Source organism: Arvicola amphibius, chromosome 7 (genome assembly GCF_903992535.2).
Source record: "Arvicola amphibius chromosome 7, mArvAmp1.2, whole genome shotgun sequence".
NCBI lineage: Eukaryota > Metazoa > Chordata > Mammalia > Rodentia > Cricetidae > Arvicola > Arvicola amphibius.
In genome coordinates, this window is record NC_052053.1 from 41,631,839 (window position 1) to 41,641,843 (window position 10,005).

Sequence of the window (10,005 nt, forward strand, 5' to 3'; positions counted from 1 at the left end):
CTGCCTTGGCCCTTTAAGAGAACAGAAAATTAGGTAGGCAGAGTAGACAGAACAGAATGCTGGATAGCAGGAGTGGGGAGACGCTTCAGGCAGTCACCATATGCCGTCGCCATGCTTCTCCTCTCCGACATGGATGCAGGTTAAGATCTCTCCTGGTAAGCCACACCTCGTGGTGTTACACAGATTACTAAATATGGGTTAAAGGAAGATGTGAGAATTAACCAGTAAGAGGCTGAAACTCCGGGCCAGGCAGTGTTTTAAAATACAGTTTCCGTGTAATTATTTTGGGCAAAGCTAGCCGGGTGGCGGGACACAGCCCTGCCGCTCATTTCAACACACTCGTTTCTTTAAATTATAACAAGATAGAGTATAATTAAATGAAACCAAAACTATCACACGGAGTTGAACAAGATAAACAAACAGAAGGAAAAGAGCCCAAGAGAAGACACAAAAAGTCAGGAATTCCGTGAAAACACTAAACTGGAAGTCATAACATGAGCACAGAGGACCTGCTGCAGACCCGTCTGCGCCTTCTGCTTGCCGCTTCAAGGTCTGTGAGTTCATATGAACCTGGCTCATGATCATTTAGAGGGCCTTGTTTTCTTAGTGTCCTCCACACCCCTGACACTTAAACTCTTTCTGCCTCCACTGCTGAGGGTTCCCTGAACTGTGAGGGGAGGGATTTGACAAAAACATCCCATTTAGGGCTGAGAGTTCCAGGGTCCCTCACGTTCCACATAATGCCTACCTGTGGGTCTCTGTATTTGTTTCCATTGGCTGCAGGAAGACGCTTCTCTGATGATGGCTGAGCGAGGCACTGATCTGTGAGCACAGCAGAATGTCACTAGGAGTCATTTTATCACTACACAGATTTTGTTGTTGCTGCTGCTGTTGTGCTTTTGTAGACCACTATTATTTGGTATCCCCTAGGTCCCAGGGCTATATTTTCTCAGGTTCTTGTTTACTCAAGCAGTGGTGGGTATGGGTTCCATATTGTGAAGTGGGCCTTAGGTCAAATACGATATTGGCTTGTTATTCCCTCAAACGTTGTGCCACCCTTGGTCTAGCATATCTTGTAGGCAGGGCACCATTGAAGATTAAAGAGTTTGTGGCTTGGTAATTTGTAGCAAGCTTCTACGAATGTAGTAAAGCTTTTCTCTGTGGAACTGCCAGCTTCCCAGTAATGACACGGAGACTTAATATTAATTATGAAAGTTTGACCTCTGGCTAAGGCTTATTCCTAACTAGCTCTCACAACTTAACTAACCTGCTTTTGTTAATCTATGTTTTGCCACATAGATTTGCTTGGTGACCTCTCCTCTGTACCATATTGCTCAACTTGCATTCCTTCTCTCCCTCTCTCTCCTGGGAAATACCATCTATCACTTCCTGCCTAGCTATTGGCCATTCAGTTCTTTATTAAGCCAATCAGAAGGCACCTTGGCAAAGACACATCTTCACAGTGTACAAAAAGTGATTATGTTTCTCTTTTGATAGCGTGCAGAGTACATTTCTATACCAAAGTCACCAGAATGTAGGGCTCAAGGCTCTATGTAGGCACCAGTTGGACTTCATTCAATGATTTGTACAGGTGTTGTCTTCTGCAATGGAGCCTTGCTGTTAGTTAGTGGAGAGCAAACTACTGTATTGGAACCAGCCTGAGCTGTTTGGGGATTCCCATGGGACCCCTTTGGCCAGCAACTCAATTAGATGTAGTCCAATCCCAGCACTAGAGGCTTCATTTAGTGAAAGACCATAGAAAGATGGTCATCTGGGACTCTCCCATTATTTGGTGATTTCATTTAGATTGCCTTCATATATGTATATATTTTAAGAAGTTTCTACTGTATTAGGGTTTTTATACTACCTATCAAATGTCACTTAATTTTAGCTGTCTCTCCCCATATTCTCTCTCTCATGCCCCTTATCCTCCTATTTTAGCCCCCACAGCCATTATCACCTATTCTATTTCCCTTTCTTAATGAGATTATCTATTTGCTTCAGTCCTTTATTCTATGCCTACTCTCTGTGGTTCAATGGATTGTAGCTTAGTGATCATTGACTAAACAGCTAATAGCCACATATAAGTGAATACTAGGATACTTCACTCAGGATGGTTTTATTCTAGTTCAATTCATTTGCCTGCCGATTTCATGATGTCATTTTTAATGGCTGAGTAAAACTCCATGGTGTAAATATAACATATTTTACTTATTCATTCTCCTGTTGAGGGACATCTAGGCTTCCAGTTTTGGCTATTATAAATAGAGCAGCAGTGAACATGGTTGGAAAAGTGTCTCTGTAGTAGGTAGGATGAAGCATCATTTGAATATATGCCCAAGAGTGGTATAAATAGATCTTGAGGTAGATTTATTCCCATCTTTCTGAGGAACTGCCACACAGATTTCCATAGTGACTGCTTGACTCCCACTGGAAATATATGCATGTTCCTCTTACTCCATATCCTCACCTGAATGAGCTGTCACATTTTCTATTGATCTTAGCATTCTAACAGGTGTAAGATGGACACTCAAAATATTTTGATTTGCATTTCCCTGATGGCTATGAATGTTGAATATTTCTTTAAGTGTTTCTCAGCCATTTGAGAATCTTATACTGAGAATTCTCTATTCGAATCTGTATCCCATTTTTAGTTGATTATTTGTTCTTGAGTTCCTTATATATTTTGGAGTATTAGTCCTCAATGAGAAGTGGAGTCAATAAAATTTTTCCCCTTCTGTAGGCTGTCCTTTTGCCCAAATGATATCGTCCTTTGCCTTATAGAAATTTTTCAGTTTCATGGAGTTCTATTTATGAATTGTTGATTTTAGTATTTTAGTGTTAATGGTATTCTGTTCAGAAAGTCTGTTCCCATGCCAATGAGTTCAAGGTTATATCCCACTTTCTCTTCTATCAGGTTCAGCCTACCCGGTTTTATATTGAGGGTTTTGAGTCATTGGGAGCTGAGTTTTGGCAGGGTGATAAGTGTGGATCTACTTGCATTCTTCTACATGTTTGAACAGCACCATTGGTAAAGATGTTGGGTTCTTTTTTCCAGTGTGTATTTCTGCCTTCTTTATCAAAAGTCAGGTGGCTATAGTTGTGTGGATGGTCTAGGTCTTAAACTCTATTCCATTGATCAATTTACCTGAGTTTTGTGACAATAGCATGCTTTTTACTATTGTTACTTATTTTATTATTATTATTATTATTATTATTATTATTATTACAATTCTATAGTACAACTTAAATCTAGAGGAGTGATACCTCCAGCAGTTTTTTTTTTATTATTAAGGATTTGTAGTGTGGAGCTGCGGGCCGCCTTCCCGCAGCCCCAGCTCCCGGCCACCGGCTAGCTTTACCCAAAATAACAACACACAAATTGTATTCCCTTAAAGACTGCCTGGCTCATTAGTTCCAGCCTCTTACTCACATCTTGATTAACCCATATCTAATAATCTGTGTAGCACCACGAATTGGTGCCTTACCATTTAGTTTCTAGCATATGTCCATCTTGGGCTGGAGCTTCATCGCATCTCTCTCTGAGGAGAGGCACGGCAGTCTAACTTAGGAGAGGCGTAGCATCTGACTGAGCCATCTACCTCACTTCCTTCTTCCTGTTCTGTCTACTCCACCCACCTAAGGGCTGGCCAATCAAATGGGCCAGGCAGTTTCTTTATTAGCCAATGGGAATCCTCCATCAAGGATTGTTTTAGGTATCCTAGTTAGTGTGTGTGTGTGTGTGTGTGTGTGTGTGTGTGTGTGTGTTTCCATATGAAGCTGAAAATTCAAGATCTGTGAAGAATTGCGTTAGAATTTTTATGGGGATTATATTGAATCTGTAGACTATTTTTGGTAGAATGTCCATTTTTTACTATGCTATCCTACCAATCCATAAGCAAGGAAAGTCTTTCCATTTTCTTATATCTTCTTCAATTTCTTTCTTCAATGACTTGAAGTTTTTATTATACAAGTCTTTCTCTTGCTTGATTAGAGATACCCCAAGATCTTTTATATTATTTGAGGCTACTGTGAAAGGTGTTCTTTCCCTAATTTCTTTATCTGAGCATTTGTTGTTTGTATATAGGAGGTGTAATGCTCTTTGTGAGTTAATTTTGTGTCCAGCTACTTTGCTGAAAATTGTTTATCAGTTTCCAGGTGGAATGTTTAGGGTCACTTTGCTATAGTTTCATATCATCTGAAAGTGAAGATACTTTTACTTCTTTCTTTCCAGTTTTTATCCCTTTGATTTCCTTTGGTTGTTTTACTCCAGCTAAGACTTCATGTAGTATATTGAATAGGTATGGAGAAAGTGAACAACCTTGTCGTGTTTATGATTTTGGTGGAATTCCTTTGACTTTCTCTTCATTTAAGTTGATGTTGCCTGTGGGCTTGCTCTAAAATTCCTTTATTTTGTTGAGGTGTGCCTTTTGTATTCTTAATCTCTCCAGAACTTTTTGCATGAAGGGATGTTGGATTTGGTCAAAGGCCTTTTCTACATCTGATAGGGTATTTATGTTGGTTTTGTCTTTCTGTCTGTTTATGTAATGGATTACATTTAACAATTTATGTATGTTTGTGGGGAGAGGGTCACTCATTAGTTCCTGGATGCTCAGATCATAAAATAATCACTCAGATAATTAAATCACTGCTTGGCCTATTAGGTTATACACATTTCTAGATTACTCTTGAATTAACCCATTTCTATTCATGGGTGTATTGCCATGTGGCTGTGGCTTACCAGCAAGGTTCTGGGCATGTCTGTCCCCAGTGGAGCTACATGGCTTCTCTGACTCCACCTACTCTATATATCTATATATAGATATAGATATATAGAGATAGATAGATAGATAGATAGATAGATAGATAGATAGATAGATAGATACCTCTTCCAGCCTGGCCATATTCTATTAAGCCATTGGCTGAAAGCAGCTTCTTTATTTTATTAACAAATAAAAGCAACACATATACAGAAGGACTTCCCACATTTTATGTTGATACTCCCTTGCCTCTCTAGGATGAAGCCTGCTTGATCATGATCTTTTTTTAATGTGGTATTGGATTTGGTTTGCAAGTATTTTATTGAGCATTTTTTTGCATCTATGTTAATAAAAATTGATCTGTAACTCTCTTTTTTGTTATTTCTGAATGTGGTTTGGGTATTAGGGTAACTGTAACCTCCTAAAATGAATTGGGCAATGTTCCTTCTGTTTCTATTTTGTGGAATAATTTAAGAAATATAGGCATTAGCTCTTCTTTGAAAGTCTGGTAGAATTCTGCACTTAAACCATCTGGCCTTGGGCTTTATTTTGGTTGGGAGAATCTTAATTACTGCTTGTACTTCACTAGGGATTAGCTCTCTGTTTAAATTGCTTAGCTAATCTTGATTCAACTTTGGTAAGTTAATACCTATTGAGAAAATTATTTATTTATGTTTTCCAATTTGATGGAGTACAGGTTTCTAAAGTATATCCATATGACTCTCTGGATTTTCTGTTGTCTGCTATTATGTATACTTTTTCATTTCCAATTTAATTGATTTTGGATCTTCCTTCTCTGCCTTTTAGTTAATTTTGATAAGGGTTTGTCAATCTTTTCTTCTCAAAGAACCAACTCTTTCATTGATCATTTGAATAACTTTATTGTTGCCATTTCTATTTTATTTATTTCAGTCCTGATTTTTATTACTTTTCTTTGCCATCTACTGCTCTTGAGTGTGTTTGCTTCTTTTTGTTTTAGAGATTTCTGGTGTGCTGTAAGTTGCTAGTATTAGATTTCTCTGATTGTTTTATGTATGCAGTTAGTGCTAGGAACTTGCCTGTTAGAACAGTCTTCATTGTGTCCCGTAAGTCTGTGTATGCTGTATATTCATTTTCATTCAATTCTAGAAAATCTTTAATTTTCTTTATTTCTATCTTGACCATTTTCTTTTATTTAGTAGAGAGTTGTTTAGTTTCCATGAGTTTGTAAGCTTTCTGTTGTTTCTGGTTTTGTTGATACCCAGCTTTAATCCATGGTGGTCAGATAGGATGCAGGATGTTATTTTAATTTCCTTGTATCTGTTGAGACTTGCTTTGTTTATGAGTGTGTGGTCAATTTTGGAGAAAGTTCCATTAGGTGCTGAGAAGAAATTATATAATTTTAGTGTTTTAGTAAATTGTTCTTTAGATATTTGCTAAGTCCATTAGATTTATAACTTTAATTTGTTCCAACATTTCTCAGTTTAGGTTTGTCTGGGTGACCTGTCCATTGGTAAGAGTGGGGTACTGACGTGGGGAGAGGTAAAGTTCTGCAGTTTACCTACCTGCTTTCCCAGCAGGAGTGGCCTGTGTGTTTCCAGCAAGTTGGTGCTGGAACTGGGGCTGAGAAATCAGCAAGTGGGGAAGGGAAGTTCGGATGGAAAGATCTGTGTGATCCGCTAGAGATGTATGCAGGAAGGGAAGGGAGGCTGCAACAGATGTTCTGATGCAGAGCTGGGATGAGACTGGGAGATTAATTTAAAGAGTAGGTGATAAATTTGGGGGATCTGCAACTAGCCTACCTCCTTCCCTAGCTGGAGTATGATATGTCAATATCATATGCTTCTGCATTGACAGCCTTGAGGTTAGAAATGCTATTATGATATCTGAAGTTACAAATGACTTAACACTTCCTCTTTTTTTTTTACTTATGTTAACTACCAAGTATTAACTAAAGACTTGAATACAACATTGCATGATAGAATAGGGCCCCATGTCAACTTCTTATTCTAGTGACAGGCTTAAAATATCTCCTTCCTCCATTCTGACCACCGCTCTGTGTATAAATGTAGTCCCGATGTAACCATTCAGGCTCCCTTCACTTACCAGGTTGAGAAACAATTGGTGGTGCTTCTGCCACCTCTGCTGGCAAAGGTTGTCCAGAGGAAATGAGGGTGGGCACACAAGGCATAGGGTGCCACCTTGTGGAAGTAAGAACTTAGTGCATCTGAGCCACTGTCTTGGTCCATTCCAAAAGCCAGAGTGTGGGTAGAGTGGAGTGACCCTCACCAGAAGGACATTTCCTCCTCCAGACAGAAACCCAGCCCCAGCCAAGGACAGACACACTTACACTCTAGTGAGATCCACACTCATGCCTCAGGTTGCAGGCTATTCTACTTGGCTACAGAATGTTCTGTGACTCCACTTGGATAGAAGTACATCTGGGGTTTCTGACTAGGGTTGTTTGGTCTTGGTTGAAATGAAGACCTGTACCCCATCTGTGTGCTCCACCTAGATTTTATGTCTCTGGGTGTCTTGCCTGCTTGTATTGGAGGGTACATCTCATGAGCACCAGGTGCCGGAAGAGACCAGAAAGGGATGCTGCAAATCCTGGGACTGGAATTACAGGTGGCTGATAGCCTCTCTGTCGGTACTGAGAAGCAAACCCAGGACCTCTGGAAGAACATCCTGTGCACTTAACCGCTGAGAGGTCTTTCAGACTCCACCCCAGCCCTACCCTGCTCTCTTTATAACCACAGCTCTTCTTGTACCCTTAGTTCTTGTCATAACCTCTTTTTCATTTGCTGTAGGCATTTCCTGTGCAGAGGAACACACGCAATATGCATGAAAGCTAGGAAACCTAACAGGATGATTCCCAGGCTCACAACTTCCATTTTAAAAAAAAAAAAAAATGGAACATTCCTGTGACCCTGACGCTACCTCCAGACATAGCTATGGTTGTGAATGTCATTTTGTTTCATCATGACTTTAACACTCCCAATGTCAGGAGAGGAACAAATGGGAACAGTGGGACTGTGCCCCCAAAGGGAGTAGCACTATTAAGAGCTGTGGCTTTGTTGGGGTAGGTGTGCCACCTTATTGGAGGAACTGTGTCACTGGGTAGGGTAGGGCTTTGAGGCCTCATATATGCTCAAGTCATGCACAGGGAGACACAGTTGCTTCTGCTACCTGTGGATCAAAGATATAGAACTCTCAGCTTCTTCTCCAGTACCAAGTCTGCCTGCATGCCGTCATGTCTGGCCATGGTGGTGATGAACTAAATCTCTGAACTGGAAACCACCAGTTACATGCTTTTCTTTATAACAGTTGCTATGGTCATGGAGTGTCTTCACAGCAACAGAAACCCTAACTAAGACAGGGCCTATCTTGCGGGTTAGCAGATACCTAGCAACCATTCTAATGTCTTTTTTCTAAAGCGACCAATGGCATTTGACACAAATGACAGAAGGTGGGTGGCCTGCCCAGCCGGCGAGGCTCTCCATTTCCTCAGGAAACGTGCACGAAGACCCATTTGCCAGAAGAGGGCGCCCAAACACCACCTTTAGTTTTTCATTCATGGAATGAGAACTTTACACACAGCCCAAGACTGCAGCCAGCACATTTCTGTGCTGGAGTCGCTCAATAAATTCATTGACTTCATGTGTGAAGGGTGGGGAGGGTATTCCACGGTGTGTATGTGGAGGCCAGGGAACAAATACTGTGTCACTTCTAATATGTGGGTCCCATGCAATTTAGGTAGTCAGGATCACTGGCGAATGGATGCCGGGGGTGGGGGGAAAGGGGGGAGAGGGTGCTTCTAGGAGAAGAGTATGGTCCGGAGGTCATGTGGGGAGTTAAAGATGCCTAGAGGGGGCATGAGTCTGGGTGGATTATAAAGGCCTGGGCATGGATTCTGGGAGCCCAGGATCCTCCAGAGTTGGGACTGTAACACCTGCTGAGCCATGTAGCGGGATGCCTCTGTGTTTTTCAAGGTATAGTAATAGGATATCCCAAAGATTCCATTTTCTGTATAAGGTATGGAACAGAACAAGGGAATTATTCATTTTATTAACTAAAGATACTTTTAGGTTTGGCTTAAACTGCAGGAAGCAAAGTTGGGAGAAAGCTCCATCTCAGGACTAATTTGAATCTTGACTCACCTTTCCTCCTTTTCTGCTGTGCGATTTGGAGAAAACCCCTTACCCTCTCCCTGATACTCGCCCTGTCATGGATATAATTGCAGCATCTACATAATGCCCAAAGGGTTAATACAAAAACCTATAGCAGCCTAATACTTTACAAACTGAACTTGCAAATCGAAGTTGTAGATTTTTAAAATCTGCTTTTAATGGATAGCGCCTTCTATGTAGCCTGCGCTGCCTCGAAGTCCCAAAACTGCTGTGGCAACCTCCTGGGCAAAGAGATTATAGGCATGTCCCATCAGCAAAGCCAGAAGACTGAGTTCTACTGGCCTTTGTCCTTTTCTTACTCTGTGCCGTGCTTTAAAAGTGGATATTGACTTGACTCTGCCAAGTTTCTTTAGAGAGAGTGTTTCTATCAGATTGTCAGTGTGACTCTAAACCATTGCAGAGACGGGAGAAGTGGAGCTATAGGTCCCGCTGGACCAGTGATCCACCGATGAGAACTCTGAATTCTCTCCAGCAGGGCTTTCTCCCTGTAAGTCACACTCCCTGTAAGTTAACCCCATCACTCAGGGCTGCCTCCTAGGAACCAAGTGATATTTTTCATGTATTCTACCTAAAGACTAAAGATCCTCAGAAAGGATGATACCAGTAGCCATATGGGGTCTACAGCCTGGATAACAAGAGCAGGCTGCCTATCAATCTTCCTGTGCACGTCATCAAATGCTGGTGACCCCAACCTAGCTAAATCTTTGGCCTGAACTCTTTGCTTTCTCCAGAGCGTGTTTAAATACAGTCAGGTAGTATTGGAAAAGTAATTTTTAAAAAATTCCCTATATTGCTTTCCAAATAGCTTTCCCTAAACCAGAACGGTTCCTGAACAACCAACCAACCAAACACAATGCTATCAGCACAATAACAGAACAACTGAGGCTGGGGGCAGCTGGAGGACAGTTTCACATGGTCATGTCAAACAAAAGATTTTCAGGTTTGGGATGGTTCACTGGCTCTCCCAAGGCAATTTTCACAGTATCTGTTACCAAAGGGTCTGAATTCCATCTCCTGTACTTCAAATGGAAAAATAACAGCAAAAAAAAAAAAACTGAACATGATTTCTATTGACA